Source organism: Paroedura picta, chromosome 6, assembly GCF_049243985.1.
Source record: "Paroedura picta isolate Pp20150507F chromosome 6, Ppicta_v3.0, whole genome shotgun sequence".
NCBI classification, from domain to species: Eukaryota; Metazoa; Chordata; class Lepidosauria; order Squamata; family Gekkonidae; genus Paroedura; species Paroedura picta.
Window position 1 is genome coordinate 91,313,674 of NC_135374.1, and position 20,495 is coordinate 91,334,168.

The following is a 20,495-nucleotide window of genomic DNA, read 5'->3' on the forward strand; positions in this document are numbered from 1 at the left end:
AGGAAGGAGGGAAGGTAGGCAGTCAGGCATAGGGAGAGGGAGAGGGAGAGGAAGGAAGGAAGGAGGGAGGGAGGGAGGGAGGAAAGGAAGGAAGCAGAGGGTGAAGGAGGGCAGAGGGGGAAGGAGGGGGTAGAAGGAGGGGGGAGGGGTCCGCGGGTCAGGTGTGGGGGGAGCTGGAGGGTTCCCCCTGGGAAGGGTTTCCTGCCTGCCCCTCCCGGACCGCAAGCTTTCCCTGCTGCCCGGGCAACGCGGTCGCCAGGTCTTTGAGCCGGTGGCCGCAATGGCTGGGTGGTGGGGAAGGGTGCTCCCCCCAAGTCCTCCCCCCCCACCAGAGGCTGCGGCTTGGGGGTCGGGAAAGAAGCAGGGCCGGCTCGTCTTCGAAGGCGATTGTAAGCCGCTTTGAGACTCCTTCGGGTAGAGAAAAGCAGCATTTAAGAATCAACTCTTCTTCTAAAAACCACAGAAGTGGATCCCAGCATTCTGTAAGGACACTTCCTCCAACATATGTGGCTCTTCATTCAACAAAAGAGTGAGTTAAATTGGAGAAAGGCTCATTAGGCTGATCACTGGAACAGCAGGATTCACCTCCCTATGGTATGAACTGATTGGCATTCCTATTCTATAATTTGTGAAAGATCTCCAGATCCCCCAAGTAATGATTCTAAAACTCTGATAATCTAGCTTGGTCACTATGACATGGTGTTTTCCATGGGTTCATCTGTGTTAATCTTGTTCATGGCTGGCTTCTTTCCAAATGTTGAGATTCCCAGTTTCTAAATTTGATCCAGAATGAATGAGATAAAGATCAAAAGTTGCATGAGGATCAGCACATCAAAGAACCAGTCGCCACAGATATATTGCTTTTCATCAGAACAGGTGTCTTTTTTAACCCTCACTGCATATGCCAAGAAATATATGTTAAAATGAAAAACATCAACATTATATTATATATTGTGGAAGCAGTATAAAAATAGAAGATGTATTAATAATGGCTTAGTTAAAAGGGTGAGAAAACAATTAATTGCCATAGAACGTTTTGGATAAGCTGTCAGGGTACTTATCAGCATCATGAACATGAATGTATTAAAACAAGGCTGATATTTTGCAGTAAAATAGTGGATTTTCCTGCATGTGCGTGTGTCAAGTAAAATAACAACTGTGACAATTTGAATCCTTAGGATTATGTGGGCAGTTGCAAACATTTCTTGGTATGTGACTAACAAAAAGAGGTCAACATAACATAGTTTAGTTAAGAGATCGTTTCTGCCTTCTTCAGTAAAGCAAAGCTGTCATGCACTGGGTATCAAAGTGATAGTTCTTAGACGGTTTAGGATGGAGACAATCCCCATGACAGTAACATCTTTCATGTTGTCATACCATTTGTATTTATTAAAGTATATACCATGCCTTGCAATTGAAGCAATATACTAGGTATATAATTAAAATGAAGCAGTCAGTGCAAACTTAAATGGACTCCGGGGTATGGCAGAGGACAGGAAGGCCTGGAGGATGGTCCATGGGGTCGCAATGGGTTTGAGACAACTTCGCACCTAACAACAACAACAATAATTAAAATATAACAACCTATATACAAAACCTGAAAAATAAACATTAACAGAATTTGCCATCAATAATACCAGAAATAATAATCCCAATAGGTTTGAAAAACCAGAAATATAATGAACCGATAAAAACTAGATATGGGGTCCATGGGGTCACTCAGAAAGCCCTGGTCTGTAGGCTGGAGTGTCATGAAAGGACGGGCATGATGAATGTTCCAAGGTAAGACTTGCATGAGAACTTCATTGAGAAGGCCCTGCTTGTGGCCACTAGTTAAATCTCAGGACACATGGGAGAAGAGTCTCCAGAGATGATTTAATCATGGGGGTAGATTCATACATAATTCCTTAAGATTGGTGATCTCAGCCTAAAGGGGAAAATCATCACTTTTTCTTGGGCCTGTAAGGTACTTGGCAACCAATGAAGTAGACAAAGTATTGTGTAAGATGCAATTATGCGTCTACTTTCAGTTATTGCTGCTACGTTTTGAACCAGTTGTAGATTCCAGACACTTCAAAGACAGCCCCACAAAGAACACTTAATAATGATCCAATCTGGAGAAACCAATGCATCCATCTAGGTCATTCTTTTCCAAGAAAGAACAGAGTTGGTAAATCTACCTAAATTGGAAAATCTCTTTCCTGACCACCACCACCTGTGTATCCAGGTGTAGGAGCAGATCAAAGGCTGCTAGCAAGCCTGAGGGGAAGTGCAGTGTCTAAATTTAGCACAGACAGAATGTTTATTCCCATATCAGACACATTCTCAGTCAACAGGATCTCCATCTTGGATGGATCAAGCATCCACTCTGTCACTGACCCCTGATTTGAGACCTTCTACCTCCTCCTCTACCTCCTCCCTAAAATCAATTGGCAAGGAGAAAGTCAGATGTAATCAGTGCATTGACACTACCACAGCTCAGCTCTCCAGACAACCTTGTCTATTATATTCACTGTAAGAGGCAATATCGAGTATGTGGCATTCCATAATCCAAAGGTGATATAAGAGGTATATATAAGGCACAAAATCTAAATGAAATTAAAAGAAAATAAATAGTGTATGCGTTGCCTTCCAAGCTGAAGCCATGGAATGTTGTTTTTTAATCTGCATTTATCACATACTCTAAAACTGGAGAGAAAATCCTGAGGTGAACACAAGCTGCAGAGTTTAAAGCTACCCTTTCTCAACTTTCTTTTAGAGTTGAGGAACCCCTGAAACATTCTTCAGGCTTCGAGAAACCCCAGAAGTAGCACAATTGTGCAGAATATAGTTGGGAATTATAGCTGTTTACATGCCCACCTGGGGCTCCTCCCCTCTCCACCCAATCCAGGCCCATCGTTGGCCATTTTGGGAGAGGGGGCAGGTCAATATGACCATATATGGTTGTAGCATTCAATAATTTAACAATTTTTAAATCTCTCTCTCTCATCAACTCCCACCCCTTCAGGAAACCCTTCCAGGGCCATCAATAAATCCCAGGATTTCATGTAACCCTTGTTAAGAAAGCCTGGTTTAAAGCACTTCCAGGCTATTGCATCCAAGTGTTCCCGATTCCATGTACCGAAATTAAAAGCCTTACTTTCCCCACTGCCACTAACTGAGTTTTTCTGGTGGTGTGGAATGTTCATGAACAGTTCAATTGCTAAAGAGTAAAAGTGACATGGGAGGTTAGAGGGATTTAGACTGCATTAGTGTGAGTGATGTGTGCACCAATGAGATGTGGGTACAGAAGAAGAAGAGTTGGTTTTATACTCTGCTTTTCTCTACCTTGTTGAGTCTCAAAGTGATTTGCAATCACCATCCCTTCCTCTCCCAACAACAGGCCCCTTGTGAGGTAGGTAGGGCTGAGAGAGTTTGGAGAGAGCTATGACTGGCCTAAGGTTACCCAGCAGGCTTCATATGGAGGAGAGGGGAATCAACCCCAGTTTCCTAGACAAGAGTGTGCGGCAGCTATTGGCACTACACTATGCTGTCTCTCAGAAATGGCATTACAAACAAAAAACAGTCCGAATACACATGAGCCTCTTACTAACATAACTGTAAACAATGTTATGTGCTGTGAATAATGAAAAGCTCAGCCTTTTGTTTTACTTTTCTTTACATTTGAACTCATACCTGACATGTTTTAGAACTATTTGTCCCAATTACTAATTGTGATAATAGGTCAATAGACAGATCTAATGATGTACAATGGACAAATTATGAAAGTATGTCTGAAAACTTTCCCCTTTGCAGTCCAAGACAAAGAAATAATAATCCTTTTGTTAATAATTACTGGTATATTTTTAATATATTGAACAGTAGAAGTGGGCACCAGTGGATAACAGGAAGGCATCTAGAATATTTGTGGAAGCTAAACAACCTAATAATTTCAAGACTGTTTGGCAAATAGATTAAGCTGTATGTCATTAGACTGTCATCTACAAAGACAGGGAAACTGAAATTATGCACGTAAACAAGATTATTCCAAGAAAGTATCATAAATCAAAACCAGCAACTATGCAAAAAATTTAGTTGCTGAGAGTAATCAGGACACTGGACAAGTATAAAAGTGTAGAGATGCAAAATAAGATAAAAAACAACAACTACTGTCTCTTCAAATAGTCTTGTGTTTGTTTTTTGCATAGTGTACCCGAAATGTTATATGTATATGATCCTGAATTCCTAATGCTAACAATAAGAAAAAATTGTCATACCATGGACGAGAATGCTGGAAGGGAAGGGAGCTTGTGAAGGGTGGGCGCTACTCAAACAGGAGCTATTGCATGCTCAATCAATGACTATCCCAGAAAGACGAAAACACTGCAGGAGCTCTAAGAAGCCTATTTGGATGAACACAGAACTTCAAGAGGAACTAAGAAAGAAAAGGAAAATGTTCAGGAAATGGAGGGAAGGACAGAGCTCTAAAGAAGAGTACCTACAGGTTACTAGGCACTGTAGATCAATCATCAGAAAGGCCAAAGCTGAGAGTGAGCTAAGATTGGCCAGGGAAGCCCATTGTAACAAGAAAAGATTTTTCAGTTATGTGAGGAGCAAACGTAAAGTAAAGGAGGCAATAGGCCCACTGTTGGGTGCGGATGGACAAACTCTAACGGAAGATGCAGAGAAAGCAGAAAGGCTTAGTGCCTATTTTACATCTGTTTTTTCCCACAGGTCAAAGTGTTTAGGCACATCTAGAGATGGCCATAGCCAAAGGACAGTGTCTGGGTGGCAGGTTAACATGGATAGAGAGGTTGTCGAGAGGCATTTAGCTGCACTGGATGAGTTCAAATTCCCTGGTCCGGATGAAATGCACCCGAGAGTACTCAAAGAACTTTCCAGAGAACTTGCACAGCCCTTGTCCATCATCTTCGGAACCTCTTTAAGGACTGGAGATGTCCCGGAGGACTGGAAGAGAGCAAATGTTATTCCGATCTTCAAAAAAGGGAGGAAGGATGACCCGGGAAACTACAGACCAGTGAGTATGACCTCTGTTGTGGGGAAGATAATGGAGCAGATATTAAAGGGAGTGATCTGCAAACATCTGGAGGACAATTTGGTGATCCAAGGAAGTCAGCATGGATTTGTCTCCAACAGGTCCTGCCAGACCAACCTGGTTTCCTTTTTTGACCAAGTAACAGGTTTGCTGGATCGGGGAAATTCGGTTGATGTCATTTACTTGGATTTTAGTAAAGCTTTTGACAAGGTTCCCCATGATGTTCTGATGGATAAATTGAAGGACTGCAATCTGGATTTTCAGATAGTCAGGTGGATAGGGAATTGGTTAGAGAACCGCACTCAAAGAGTTGTTGTCAATGGTGTTTCATCAGACTGGAGAGAGGTGAGTAGCGGGGTACCTCAGGGCTCGGTGCTTGGCCCGGTACTTTTTAACATATTTATTAATGATCTAGATGAGGGGGCGGAAGGACTACTCATCAAGTTTGCAGATGACACCAAATTGGGAGGACTGGCAAATACTCCGGAAGATAGAGACAGAGAGTTCAACGAGATCTGAACACAATGGAAAAATGGGCAAATGAGAACAAGATGCAATTTAATAAAGATAAGTGTAACGTTCTGCATCTGGGTCAGAAAAATGAAAAGCATGCCTACTGGATGGGGGATACGCTTCTAGGTAACACTGTGGGGCTTTACGCACCGGGATCTTTGTAGCAAATTGGTCACTGAATGAAAAATCGCCATTTAAAATAGTGGAATTCGTCGTTATGCATACCTGCCTTTGTAGTGGAATCCAGTTGCGTTTTGTAGCGTTTCCCACAGGCTTCCGGTCTCGGCAAAAATCGCTAGAAAGGAAGCGCTATTGCCAAGCGCGTCCCACCCCTGGCCGTCAAGCAGCCAATGGGCAGCCGTTAGCATGCTCCCAAACAGCCCCTTTCCCTTTAAGAAAGGTTTTTTTTTTTAAAAAAAACAGACCCATTGCAACGAATCTGTGTTAATTCGTTGCAACGGAGAGACCCATCTAGCTGCCTAGTGTGTTTGAGCTGTCGTTTGATCGTTGCCACGCTCCCTCCGAGTGAAAAAAAAAAATCCCCCCCCCTCTCACAGGCCCGATTTTTGGCTGAATGAATGTGTAAAAAATAAAGTGAAGATACATCAGCAAACGGGCTTCTCTGTTCTTTGTGCTTAGTGACTGAAGGGGAGGGACTGAAGCCGGGGAAGCCTCTAAACAGAAAGAGGCTCGCTGGTGCGTTTATCCCCGCTCGCTCGGAGAAAAAAAAATGGCGATCGCTTCGCCGGAAGATCAGAGAAGAGAGCCAGGGGGAGGGACTTTGTAGAAACCGCAACAATGTTAACGCACAGGTCTTTTTCGCTAGTGTTGCAGATTGGTATCGCTTTCCGGAGGGTGAATCCACTTTTGGGGATTTCCCTGAAAGCGCTACAAGGAAGCGCTTTTTGCAGATTGGTTTCAGGTTGTGGCAGATTGTCGACGACGTTGTGCATAACAGCAAATCAGTAGCGTTTTCAATTGGCAACCATTGTGCTATTTTGAAGGCGTGCAAAAAGCCCCTGTGTGTGAACGAGACCTTGGGGTACTTGTGGATTGTAAACTAAACATGAGCAGGCAGTGTGATGCAGCGGTAAAAAAGGCAAATGCCATTTTGGGCTGTATCAACAGAGGCATCACATCAAAATCACAAGATGTCATAGTCCCATTGTATACGGCACTGGTCAGACCACACTTGGAGTACTGTGTGCAGTTCTGGAGGCCTCACTTCAAGAAGGACGTAGATAAAATTGAAAGGGTACAGAGGAGAGCGGCGAAGATGATCTGGGGCCAAGGGACCAAGCCCTATGAAGATAGGTTGAGGGACTTGGGAATGTTCAGCTTGGAGAAAAGGAGGTTGAGAGGGGACATGATATCCCTCTTTAACTATTTGAAAGGTTGTCACTTGGAGGAGGGCAGGATGCTGTTTCTGTTGGCTGCAGAGGAGAGGATACGCAGTAATGGGTTTAAACTTCAAGTACAACGATATAGGCTAGATGTCAGGAAAAAGTTTTTCACAGTCAGAGTAGTTCAGCAGTGGAATAGGCTGCCTAAGGAGGTGGTGAGCTCCCCCTCACTGGCAGTCTTCAAGCAAAGGTTGGATACACACTTTTCTTGGATGCTTTAGGATGCTTAGGGCTAATCGTGCGTTGAGCAGGGGGTTGGACTAGATGGCCTGTATGTCACCTTCCAACTCTATGATTCTATGATTCTATGATTCTAACTTGGGAATTTCTATTTGCCTATGAAGTGAGTGAATCTGCAACTCTGCTGTTATACACACACAGCTCCTGTTTATTTCAAGATCATGATGAGCTAAGACTACTTTATTTTAATGTTTGCAAAGATCACCAATAGTTATAATATTTTATATAGTAGTTGAATGTCTGTATGATAGTTTGCTTCCACACTTAACAGTATAATCCTGAACAGTTACTTCTTTGTCCATCCTCATCTAATCTGGATCGTCTAGGCTAGTCTAATCTTGTCAGATCTCATACGGTAAAGCAGAATTGGCCCTGGTTAGTATTTGGGTGGGAGACCATAAGGGGCTTCAGGATTACAATGCAGAGACAGGCAATGGCAAACCACCTCTATTTATCTCTTGCCATGACCATTTCCATATGAGGAATTTGCTCCTGCACAGCCTCTCATTGCTCACAGGTTTTAGAGTTGCTTCCACATTACGTCAGCAGCAACCTGTAGGTGTACAGAAGTTGGCATGAGTTTTCATCTGGTTTGCTCTGCAATGAGGGAAATTGCAAAAAAAAAAAAAAAAAAAAACCAATCCCTTTCTTATCGGGGTGCAAATTGGGGTGCAGACAGGGGCAAGCCCGTCTGAAGGGAGAAATGTGCAACAGTCTCAGTAGCATTCTGCCCGCCCTCGCACCCGCTCTCCCCTCTCTATTTCTAGATTGAATTTTTTTTTTTAAATGTTGTGGCCCGTGTTGCTATGGGACTGCAAAGTGACATGTACTCAGTTCAAATAAAATGTTCTCTTCATTGTGAATAGTAATATTGGGATCGGGCAGCTAAATACATTCCTGTTTGTGTTTTCTAGTGGTGGGGAATGAACAGGGAAAGAAGGTGTGTGCATGTCTGATGAAACAGTCCTCTCACTATTAGCTTGGCATCCATTTTCTGTGTTTTAAATCTTTATTGCGAACACACAATCATCAGGGTCCAGCCTATCACAAATCTATCCAAGAGACCATTATACAAAATATCTCAAAAAGGATCTAAGGAAATGTGTTATTGTTGTTGTGTGATCCCGTAGCAATGCGGAAGTGAAAAGGGTTTTTTAACAAAATGTTTTACTGGTATGGCATTTCCACATAGCAATACAGAAATATTTTTTAAATTAATTTTCAGAATCGGGGATGGAAATTTGAATCCCCGAAACAACCACTGTGAAGGGACTGTTGGTTTGAATTGATTGACAGCCCGAGGAGCAGGGGGAAAAGTGCAAATTGTCCATGCTTTAGGCTTCTCTGCCACCTTGTTGGGAAGGGACGAACTCTGATCAGGTGATGGAATAATGCGGGAAGCATCTCCCATTAGGAAGCATGCAAACGTACCGTTTCTTATCTTGCGTTTGCAAGTAGGAGGCAGTGTGCGTTCTACATCTACATGTGGAAATAGTCCATAAATTGGCTGTCCATTGAAATCAGCCTTACTTCAGATTGCAATACCACAATCATCCAGTACATCCAACTGTGATTCTCTGATCCTAGAACATTTTGATGACTATAACATAATATTAGGTGGTGACATATAGCCCTACTGGAAAGTGTTTTGGAAGTTAAATAGATTTGAATAGCCACCATTGTAGTTGGTGTAATTGCTGTTATCTATTTCCAGGGGTCTTGCTCCTAATTGTAAGTGAAGGATACTCTGAGCAGTGATGGGAGAATATTTCTTATGAAAAATGGCAAAGAGTAGCAATTCCTAGAGATTTCCTTGTCACATCTTGTCACATCTGGGGTACTTGCTGGAATTGCTGGGGACTCTATAGTTTTACTAGAAATTCTATGGTAAAACCATAGTGACCCTACAGGGTTTTCAGGGTAAGAGATGAACAGAGGTTGTTTGCCATTGCCTGCCTCTGCATAACAACCCTAGATCTCCCTGGTGGTATCCCATCCAAGTGCTAACTATGGCCAACCCTGCTTTGCTTCTGAGTTCTCACTCCATAGTAAAACTATAGTAAAACTCTATAGTAAAATACAACCAGGGAGGTCTAGGGTTGTTATGCAGAGGCAGGCAATGGCAAACAACCTCTGTTCATCTCTTACTCTGAAAACCCTGTAGGGTCACTATGGTTTTACCATAGAATTTCTAGGGATTCCTAGAGTTACCCTTTGTAACTTGGGGGGAGGGGTGGTATTCAAAATGTTGAAGTACCACACACAAAGCTGTGTCCTGCCACCAGGGCCCCATCAGGTACTTTCTGGGAATAATAGGATGGGTACAGTCCATACTCCACAGAATTAATACAATTAACTGAAACAAATGCAAACAAGTTAAGCAATTTTTTCTAGTCAATATGTTAAATCGTAATTATAATATACAAAACAAAATTAAAATTTTAATTCTGAGTGAGAACTTTTATCTCGTCATGGAAATGTTAATGCTTTAGACTTATTGCCATCTTTTTATTGTTTTGGTATTGGCAGGCTTAAGGTATGCTGTTTTGCATGTTGGCTGTCAAATGCTGTCAGATTCTGAAAATACCATTACTTATTGTTTATCAAACATGATACAATAAAAACGCATTGCATGTTAACTATCAAATACTATTAAATACATTCATATCAGCAATAAAGTAACATAGAATACCAGTGGTTTCCTGAAGAACCTTGTTTAGACACTTATCAGAGATTCTTACATAGTTACTGTATAAAACAGCTGAGCTATTCTTGCCTGTCATATTCTAAACAATGTGCAACCACAAGAGATTACTTGGGTGTCTTTTAAGATAGACTCTGAATCTACAATGGATGGTGGTGAATTGCCATGTGTGAATGTTAAACATGTCACAGCACTCTGACAGCATGCAGTTGTTGGCACACAAAGGATTTCCTCAGGACAGAAATCATTAGTATTTACTGTTATGTGTCTGTTGTCACGTTAAACAGAAAATACCACAGCTTGTCAAAGACTAATATAAGTTGTCAGACAGTAAATTCTAAAATGAAATATCATTGGTTTGTCAGTATGGATATCCAGTATTCTGAAATTATTTGAGAATCCAAGGAACACATGAAGATGATGATGATGATGATGATGATTCAGTTTATTTCCCGCTACTCCCTACAGGCTCGTGGTGGGTAACAATAGTCTTAAAATCCCCCCTTAAAACCCCTGTTAAAAGAGTATAAAAATACCCAACACGGTGGAAAATACCACTCTCCCCTACCTGAACAAGGGCATTGGGGGATGGAAGGTAATGATGACTGCTTCAAACCCCCCAGGGGGGCAATGTTCTTCCTCGCCAATCCCAGCCTCAACCATAGACCTGGTGGAAGAGCTCCATTTTACAGGCCCTGCGGAACACTGACAGCTCCCGCAGGGCCCGCAGCTCACCCGGGAGCTCATTCCACCAGGTAGGGGCCAGGAAAGAGAAAGCCCTGGCCCTGATTGAGGCTAGGCGCACTTCTCTGGGGCCAGGAACGATCAGTAGGTTTTCTCCCGCAGAGCGTAGAGCCCTGCAGGGCACATTTGATGGCAAGATTTGTAAAGGAGAACATCCAAGACATATGGAAACATCCTATACTGCGCCCTAGGGGAAAACTGCAATGGAAGTTGCTATGGAAGTGACGTTGCATTCCCTCCTGCTGCGGCTGAGTGACAGCGCAGCACTCACCCAGTATGGCCAAGCCCCGTGAGGAGTACAAGGAAGAGGACTGTGGCCTTAGCAGTGGGTCCCTGTTGAGGCTTGGTGGAACCTCCTTTGATCTGCCATCACCACCCCACAGCCAAGCCTGGCCTCTGGGGAGGAGGAAGCAGGCTGCCTCAGTCCCCCACACAGGCCAGACAACTGGCTCAGCAGGCCCTCCAGCCCAGTGGAAGAGCAGTGGAAGTGGGCCCCTGCAAAGCCTGCATGGAGCCTCCTTTCTTCTCCAACTACTGTTGCTGCCCCATGGCCAGGCCCAGAGTCCAGGGTGGAGAGAAATAGGCCATACCAGTGCCCCACAAAGGCGAGCCAGTAGGCCTGGCAGACCCTTTTCAAGCACTCTGTAAATATGTTTGATGTTTCCCGCATAATCTTTCATGACAGTCCAGTTAATGCACTGTTTGTATTTTTAAGGAAGCAGATTCATTTTAGCTCCTCTCCACTGATGTCCAGCATGGACAGGATCTGAATAATTTAATAACCTTAGTATTTTGGTACTCCCAATTGACAGCAAAAACAATAGTTTAGTGACCCACAATACATGGCTGATAGACTATTCAGTTTTGGTGATCGCAAGTTTGCATGAGCACTTTTGTACAAATGATGAATGAAGGTAGTATGGTACCAGATGTTTTCCATAGGACATTTACTTAAATGATTGTAAGAAACAGGAAAGGGGGGATATTTAAAGCTAGAAAATTCCTCTGGAACCATGCCACTGGTATCAATGGCACCACTTTGGGATAAGTATTTCAAGATCTGAAAATAAAAGACTGCCATTAAAATATTAAACTGCATTCCATCTGGACCAGGTCTCTAGAAAGAGGATTGGGGTAAATGAGCACTTAGAGAAATCACCAATTGTGTACTCAGAAAGCAAGTATGAGCACCTGAGCCTAAAGTTATGTGAAAATGTTTTGTAGAACATCTATAGTTTATCCCTTGCTCTCTCAATGCTTAATAACTCTCCACCATATGAGTGAACCCTCTCAATTAAAAGGCACCATGAAAGAAGATAAAATTAAAGTTCTTTAGGATGAGGTTCATTCACAAGTGCAAGTCAAACCCGTGATGACTAGTAGAATGTAGTAGATGACTAGTAGAGAATATGAGTGTTACAAATAGACCCAGGCATTAACTATCCTATGCTATCGCAACAATAAAAGTTCATGCCAAAGAACCTCAGCTAAATGTACTGAAAGGAATCAGAAATAATTACCACTAATAAAGTAAACTTGTGTGGATTCAGGTCACAGAAAATATCGGAAAGCTCCAAACCATTTGCCCATCTTGGTGCTGACAAAAGATGTTTGCTCTACACTTTCTATTGTTGTTGTTGTTTTTGTTGTTGTTGTTGTTGTTCTCTGTATGTGGTGAATTCATTGCGCACTGCTGTATATGAAAAATGCACTCGTATCCCAACCAGAAGCACATATACCATTTCCAGCCTGTGAGTGTGTCTACTTCTCTATGGCTGGTCATTTCTTTTTTTTTAAGCAGAGGATATGATGTGGAGAGTCAGCCAAAACTAGCATTTCTGAGGGTCTCCTTTTCCATTTACCCTCTTATTCTACTTGATAATTCTTGTCAATGAAAAGTTCCTTATGATCTGAGCTTAATAATGATGTCAAGGCCAGCAGGTGGTCTGGCTCACATAATCAATGATATGTTGTGTATCCATTCTCCATTTGGCTGCACTAGCCCATTCATGGCACATGGGGAACATTTCGGCACCTTGGAAAGCTCACTTATCAACTATTTATTGATGGACTATGATTTCAGATTCTGTCCGTTTCCAGGGTGGCATGCACAAGCAGTAGCTCAGTAAAAGCAAAGAGATCTAACCAATACAGAACTTCTTCCACAGACCTTGGGAATGGGCATCTTGACATGTGCATCTTTAAGAAAAGTGAGCCACTGAGTTCTCATAAGTATTGGTTGTGAGAGGTTGCTAGCCAGTCTTCAGCTAGCATGGCTGAGGATTGTGTAGAGGAACAAGAGACTAAAAAAGATAAAGGTAGGAAGAATGGAAGGTAAATCTGGATGGGGGAGGAACACAAAAGGGAAAAAAAGAAAGGAAAAGATGACACAGGTGTAACAAAAAGTTGTGTGGGAGAGAAGGCAAAGTGCTATAGGCACTGCCAGGGAGGTACACAAAGAAAAATCACGAGTAGTAGGGGAGTGGGGATATGAGATTCCCCCCTTGTAACTACTCATGGTTCCCCCACTTATGTAGAATATTTTGCACTTCACCTCTATGAATAATTATTTATGGCTGCTTTGTAACAGTACTGAATTCCTGTATGAAGGGTCCAGTGTATACAGAAGCATGCACTACATTGAACATTATATAATACAAATTACAACTTACATGGAACGATGTATAATACCAACAGTATGTAACATAAACTTTCATAAACAGTATGTAACATAAACCACATTATAAATAACAACAGTAACATTGGGGGTTGATTCTTTCATGGGTTGGTTCTTTCAGTCTGGGGGTTCAGCAGCTGTTCTACGTCAGTCAGCCTCAAGTGAAAGTCTGGTGGAAGAGCTCCCTCTTGCAGGCCCTGCAGAACTGTGGAAGTTTGGCCAGGGCTCTGATCTCCTCAGGGAGCTCGTTCCACCAGGTGGGGGCCAGGACCGAGAAGGCTCTGTCCCTTGTTGACTGATGTGCTTCTCTGGGGCCAGGGATTTGCAGCCAGTTGGAGGTGGTGGAGCTTAGGGCTCTTTTGGGGGTACAGGCAGGGAGGCGGTCTCTCAAATACACTGGGCCCAATACTAGGTCCCTATCAGATCCATGAAGATGCAGGTCTTGTCTGTGGCATGTTTTGGTGGGTGCACCAGCTTTTCTTGAGATGTATGATCTGATTACATCCAGATTGGACTATTGCAATATACTCTTCTTGGGCTTATTTTTGAACCACATATATTAGCTTGAATTAGTACAAAATGCAATAATGCCATTGCTGGCTCTCAAGCCACTAAACATATCATGCTAGACTGAGGGACCTTCACTGGCTACCTATTCACTTCCAAATACAGGTTGAAGTGCTGCTTATCACCTTTAAGGTCCAACACCTTAGAGAATCTTGGTGTTTAGAATCTTGTCCTATAATTAAGGACCACTTCCTTTTATCAGCCTGTTATGGTGATCTGCAGAGGCACATCTCAGCGTTCCTCCTTCCTCAGAGATGAGATGGCTGGTAACTAGCAAGAGGTCTTTTCTACGATGTTGCCTCATATACAGAATGCCTTCCCCACAATTGCTTGCCTGATGCCTAGCCTCTGTAGTTTTATATGCCAAGTTAAAACCTTGTTTTTCGTCCAGGCATTTGAGTGACTCCTTTATGTTGCTTTTGTTGGTTATGTGTTGTGAGCCACTGTAGGTGGTGACAGTTGATTATTTTATTGGGATTTATTCTGATTTTTGCCATTTGTATACTACCTTATAAATCTTAAATAGGAGCACTTATGTGGGATATGAATCCTTTGTATCAGAAAATAGAACAGAGTTCCCTATCTCTACTCTTTGACTGCCACCACCCTGTGGCAGTGTCTTATAATAATGTGTGTGTTTCTGTCACCAGCCCCACCCCCTGTGGCAGTGTCTTACAATTATCTCTGTTTTAAGTGCCATCAAGTTGCTTCCAACTCATGGGTCCCCTATGAATTAATGATCTCCAAAACATCCTATCATTAACAGCTTAACTCGCGTCTTGCAAACTGAGGGGCGTGGCTTCCTTTATAAAGTCAATTAATATTTCATTTTGGTTCTTCTTCTTTTCCTGCTGCTTTCAACTTTTCCTTGCATTATTATCTTTTCCAGTGACTCCTGTCTTCTCATTATGTGACTAAAGTATGACAGCCTCAGTTTTATAATTAGCTTCCAAGCCTGTTCTTAAGATTGGGTCTTGAAAGGGTCCCCTCCCCTGACCCCCAGCCAGGCAGCTTAAGGTGGCTTTGGGCCACTCAGAATCCATAGCAGCTTGCAGCTGGATCAAGTGGGGCGGGTGGGGGCTGGCCAGCTCGTTAGCAGGCCCGGGACAGAGCTCCTTAGCAGGCAGTCAGCAGGCCAGGAGGCCCTCATTAGCAGGCCCTGCTTAGCAGGCCAGGAGGCTCTTGTTAGCAGGCCCTCCACCCAGGGCCCTCTCCCCTTACCTGCTGCTGGCTCCGGGCACTGAGGCACCTCTGAGAGCAAAGAGGCTAGAGTCCAGGGATGGAGGGCAGGAGCTGCAGGGGCAGGGCCAATCAGGGTGCAGCCAGATTGGCCCTATTCCAACTTGGACAGGCGGACACGTTCCACCCCCCAGGCTGTTTCACAAATATATAGAGGAACGATGGATGGATATTTTCTTGGTTTGATGGATAGTGGGCAAGCAATTGCTGGTGCTGTGTTTCTGGTACAGGCTATTGAACCAACATAGTTAGGGGCCCTCTTCGGTGTTGGTACAAAAGGCTGAAGGATTGTACCATTAGGCTCATTGATTTCACTGGAAGAGAAAGTGGGTGTGTCTTCAGCTGCCTGAGTTTGAAGAAGGTCCAACTTTGGCACAGGGAATCTAATTTGAAGCCAAAAAGACTGCCGCCAGAGGTAGTTCAGCTCCTTTGCTTAGTGTTTTTGCCTGTGTATTCAAAGTTGGGGAAATATATGTCTCGGGGGAATAATTATAAACACTAACATTTAATAATTATTTTCTCCTTGGTGGTGTTCTTAAATTAAGTATTTCAGAATTTCTCAGCCAAGGAGGATTAAATTAAACGCTCCTCATCTTAGTCATTTAGCTGACTTCCTTTTGCCCATTTGAGCCAATTAACTACTTCATTTTCATGAGCTCACAGTTTGGCTGTTTAAAAATGTCATTGTAGCATTTATGTGCTTATAATTTACCTCATCATTACAGCTGCCTTTCCCTATTAAGAGTAAAAATAGTGTGGAACAGCTATCATATCTAGTTAGGGTTGCCAGTATGAGGTTGGTAACCACTGGGAGAATCACCAGTAAGCTGAGGTTACTGTAGCTACTGGAAGTGACATCATGACATCCCTGGAAATGTTCTAGCATTTGGCGAGGACTCTATGGTTAGCACTGAATGACAGTGCGAACCATTAACAAGAGGGAAGCAGACGTCTTTTGTTGAAGTGGAAGTCTTGGCATCCAGTCCCGTTACTTGGTAAATGTTAAGCAATGAACCTTGTAAATGTTCACAGTTCCCCTTTGCATATCAACAGCATGTCTCCTAAACTGTGCAGTCCTAGTCAATTTGTTTCAGATGCTTTACTGTAAAACTAGAAATAAAAGCGATAAAGCAACAACAAGAACAAGGTTTACATACACTGAGTGACTATACAGCTGGAATTCCCCTTCTACAAGACCAAGACAAGAACAAATAACCGAATGGAAAATCACAGGGGCATAGATTTGTACAGCACCCAGCATATTGTGGGTACCCCAGCATATTATGGGTGTTTTGATAAATAAAGTAGTAGGATGCTAGCAGCACTAGTAGCAACAACAGTAGAAACTATTTGCCACATCAGTATTAAGAAACTAGGGGTAAATAATTTCAAGAAAAATAATGATGTGGGCTGAATAGAAAGGGCTTGTCCCTCTCACATTAAATTCCTGGGGGGGGGGGGTTAAGAGCCTGGCCTTGTTAACGTTTCATCTCAGTTGACTTCAGGGTGGAAAGGGGAGGTTGCTTTTTGTCAGGACCTGACTGGTCATGATTTCTAGGGTCAAGAAGGGGCTTTCCCTTGTGTTACATTCACTGATTACTCTAAGATTGATGCCTATCATGTTTGGCTGGTTTGATGGCTTTTGCAGCTTCTCGGTTTGCAAGCTATACCCTCCAACAGATAGATACTGGAACATATTTGTAACATTCCTGGCTCTCGTAGTTACTGACAGAATCCCCCCCTCTTTATTCGGGGCTGCACTCTGTTGTATTCATTTATTCTGTTACAGGGCAACATCCTACCTTTGGCTGGAGGATATTATTCCAGCCTAAGCAGCCCCTTCCCAACTTTAAGAGCTTCTTCCACTGGAGAAAGGCTCCAGGAAGGCTTCAGAATTTGCATAGTGGACACAGGTTTCAATTGCCCTATAATCTTCAATCACCAATTTAACATTAGCCTCGCTAGCATGGCCCCTTAAAAGGCCTGTGCCTGCATTGATTATGTATATATGCAAGAGGGATACAGTGCCTACAACTTTCCTCTGAACTATGAGTTGCAAAGATCTGAAAAAGAAGAACGGGACCATAACCATCTGAATTACTCTCACAAATCTTTAATAAAGCATTCCCTAAAGGCAAAAATGGGAACAGCGATTTATCGGGGGAGGGGGGCATAGTCTCCAGATCTCATAAACTAAGCCGGGTTGGTGCGTGAATTGGAGACCACCAAGGGAGGCACTGGGAAATTATCTCTGCTTCTCCCTTGCTTTGGAAACCGCTTGCTGAGGTTGCCATAAGTTGGCTACAACTTGATCGTACTGGTTACATACACATGTATCCAGGATTGGGACTAGAAAGCAGGGATTGTCCATAATAAGTAAGGGTGGCCTTCATGTCATTGCACCATCTTCTCTGCATCTGGTCTTGATTGTATTAGTTGACTGCAGTAAAAGTGAGACTGGGTTCGAACAGTGGTGGGGAACATTGTTTTTCTCCCCAGTGTGGACCTTACATGGCTTAACACAGATGTACTCCAGAATTATTGATTCTTCTCTCAACTCTATGAGCTAAATTAAGACTGAAAGAGAGTGACTGGCCAAAAGTCACCCAATGATCTTTTACCCAGGGGCTTTGAACGGGTGGCTCCCAGATCCTAGTCCAGTATCCGACCCTTATTTTATAGGCTGTGAAACTATATTCCTTTGAGCATTTCCAACCAACTGCACAGCATGTGAAATTGCACTGTCACCCCACATCCTTAAAACCAGTCGTAAAATTGGATATAAACGGAGGCAGGAAATGTCAGTTATATTGTCAGGCATGTATCCAGGAACCGATTTCAGGACCTGAAGGATGCAAAGCCTGAGCTCCACTATACTCAGGCACCTCATATTCCATCGCCGTTTGAATCAGGATGTCCTTATAACTTAAAACACAAACAACTTGTTTTTCCCTAATCCACTCATAGATTTCATCTGGAGCACCAAATTTGCCCTCGGTAGATCACTGCTGAGTTAACCTAGTCTTGATTGCCTAATCGACCCTTTATGACCTTCCACCAAAAAGTGTATGTATTTCACCTCTCCTTCAGTTAAGCATTTGATGAATTATCCTTCATAGTTGCACAGGTAACAATAATAGTTCCATTTACAATCTGTGTGAAGTTACTCTGAACTAAAATCATTGGGTTAGATTATGGGTAACTCTGCATAGGAATGCACTGTAGATACCCGGATAGCTGCAAAAATAGCACTCCATTTACATGAATTCAGGAATATTCCCTTGTACTTCTCTGCTGTCCACCAGCTAGGCTAAACATAACACTTAAAATAATGTGATTGTTGCCTCTTGTCTACAGTACTCAGATTCCCCGTGGCTCTTGCCTAGCCAGATTGAGGAAGCTTTCTGCTGGAAACAAAACCATGCACGCTCTAAAACTTGTATTTACAGGTATGTAATTCTCCACATTCAATCAACCTCATCCCAGCGGGTGCCGAATTGCCTTGTAATAATATTCTTTGTTCCAGGCAACATACAAGGCATTGTAAATGGTAGGCTTTCTAGCTGTGTCCCATATAGTCTAAATAGCAAAACTACAATTTCGCCAGGCAGACAGTTCTTCCTCCAAAGATGCCAAAAAAATATAAATTTGTTTGCACATTGTTGCAAATATCTGTCCCGGAAAAATACCCCTAGTTTGTTTGATAACACTTCCATGCTTAATGCCATGGTTGTTGCAAAGAAACACGAGGACACCTCCTGCTTCCCTCAGATTTGAGAACCGCACATGGTTGTTTTAGATGAACGTGGAAGGAGAGGAAGGGAGGGACAAAGAGAAAAGTGGAACGTGCTGCTTTTAACACCAACATCATCTCCAGTGTGGCATATTCTCAGACAAATGTATGAAAAATTAAATAAGATATATATTTTAAATGCTCTCTCGCTGTTATGCGACCACACTACCATAACTGTCCCAGAGCAAACGTCTTATGTAACAAACAAGCAAACCCCCAAACCTTACCTTGCGCAGAATTAAATATTAAAGGTGATCTCCAGCCAGGGAATCAGTATGTCAATATCCAGTTGCCAGCAGCGGCCCCGTGCTTCAGAGGTGCCAAGGGTCGTCACATACACAGATGCCGCTAGCCATTGGGAGGGTGCGCTATCATGGATGTTCCCGGCCCCACTCCAAGCGAGGGCCAGCGTGTGCCCGTACTTTGCCGGTCCTAAACTTACTTTGCAGTCTCAAAGGATTTCTCGGCAACTTTTTTTCTGAGTTGCCTTCCGTCTAGTTTGAAAACATCTGAAAACTAGAGAATGCATAAGGGGCTTGGCTTCTACGGAAACTCACCTGCACCACCTAGAGGTGTACCACAGGACTAGAAAAGCCACCGGGATAGGACATGTGCTCTTTTTTTTTTAATGCCAGCTCATCCGATGGATGAATCCGGTTCACTTTGCTCCACTTAAGTGCCACTTACTTGGACTTAACTTACTTCCACAGAAAGCGAAAACAGAAGAACCGCTTTGTGTATTAACACAGGCGACTGAAGCCTTTGCATACTCAGAAAAAGGTCGAGTTCTCTCCTAGTGGCCAGAGTACTGAGAAATTGCTATACTTGAGCAAACAAAATCCAGTGCCCCTATCATAACAGAATCTCATAATCTGCACAGCTTGTGATGTTTTAGTTCTTTAAAAAAAATCTGATAAGGTTCTAGAGGCTATTTCGCACCTCAATTTTCAGTGGCACAGGTGATGCCTCCACGTGTCTGCTGAGCTTTGGCAGTGCTGCCTGTCCTTTCACCTGTTCAGCTGCAGGCAATTGGCTCAGAGTGTCTTTCTGCTGCCAAACTGAATTTCAGCATAAAGCTGCTGCTCCACGAGGAAGCAGCTAGGCGCCACCACTGGGGGAGAGGAAGCCCACAGGGAACCACCAAAGAGGTAACTTGGGAACAACATTCTTGTAAGCATACCAGATTACATTTAAGGGAAGGGAAATCCAGAGCAATTATTTCCTTACTGTGTGATATGGTGATAATCTGAGACTTTCTGACATTCCTGACCAGGAAGGAGAAACCCTGGGTCTTTTCCATGGCTGTTGTATTAGGAGCTCTGTCTCTTGCATTGCCACAGACACTCAAGTGATTGGCAGTATTGGACCATGGACCACTAAACACACAGGGTGTTGCAAGGATGCGTTCTAGTGGAGCAAGAACAGAACTCACAGGGAATGGTAGTGGCCCAACTCTAGGCAGGATGGAACTAACCAGGAATTCTGAGGGTACTTCGCTAGACAGCCAACCCGCCAATACTAGGATCTGGCTCTTGCTCAAGTAAAGATGAAGTATTCTTCACTTAGCCACAACAATTGAA

The 20,495-nt window shown here is 43.2% G+C and overlaps 1 protein-coding gene across 1 annotated transcript in view; it reads right to left on the reverse strand.

Annotated features, from left to right (window-relative positions):
* The window catches only part of EDAR (ectodysplasin A receptor), a 97,510-nt gene extending 78,085 nt beyond the window's left edge, over positions 1-19,425 (reverse strand). The window contains exon 1 of the mRNA XM_077343634.1: positions 19,143-19,425. The gene's annotated coding sequence lies outside the window, so the exon portion shown is untranslated. The remainder of the gene's footprint in view (positions 1-19,142) is intronic.
* Positions 19,426-20,495: the final 1,070 nt, after the last annotated feature.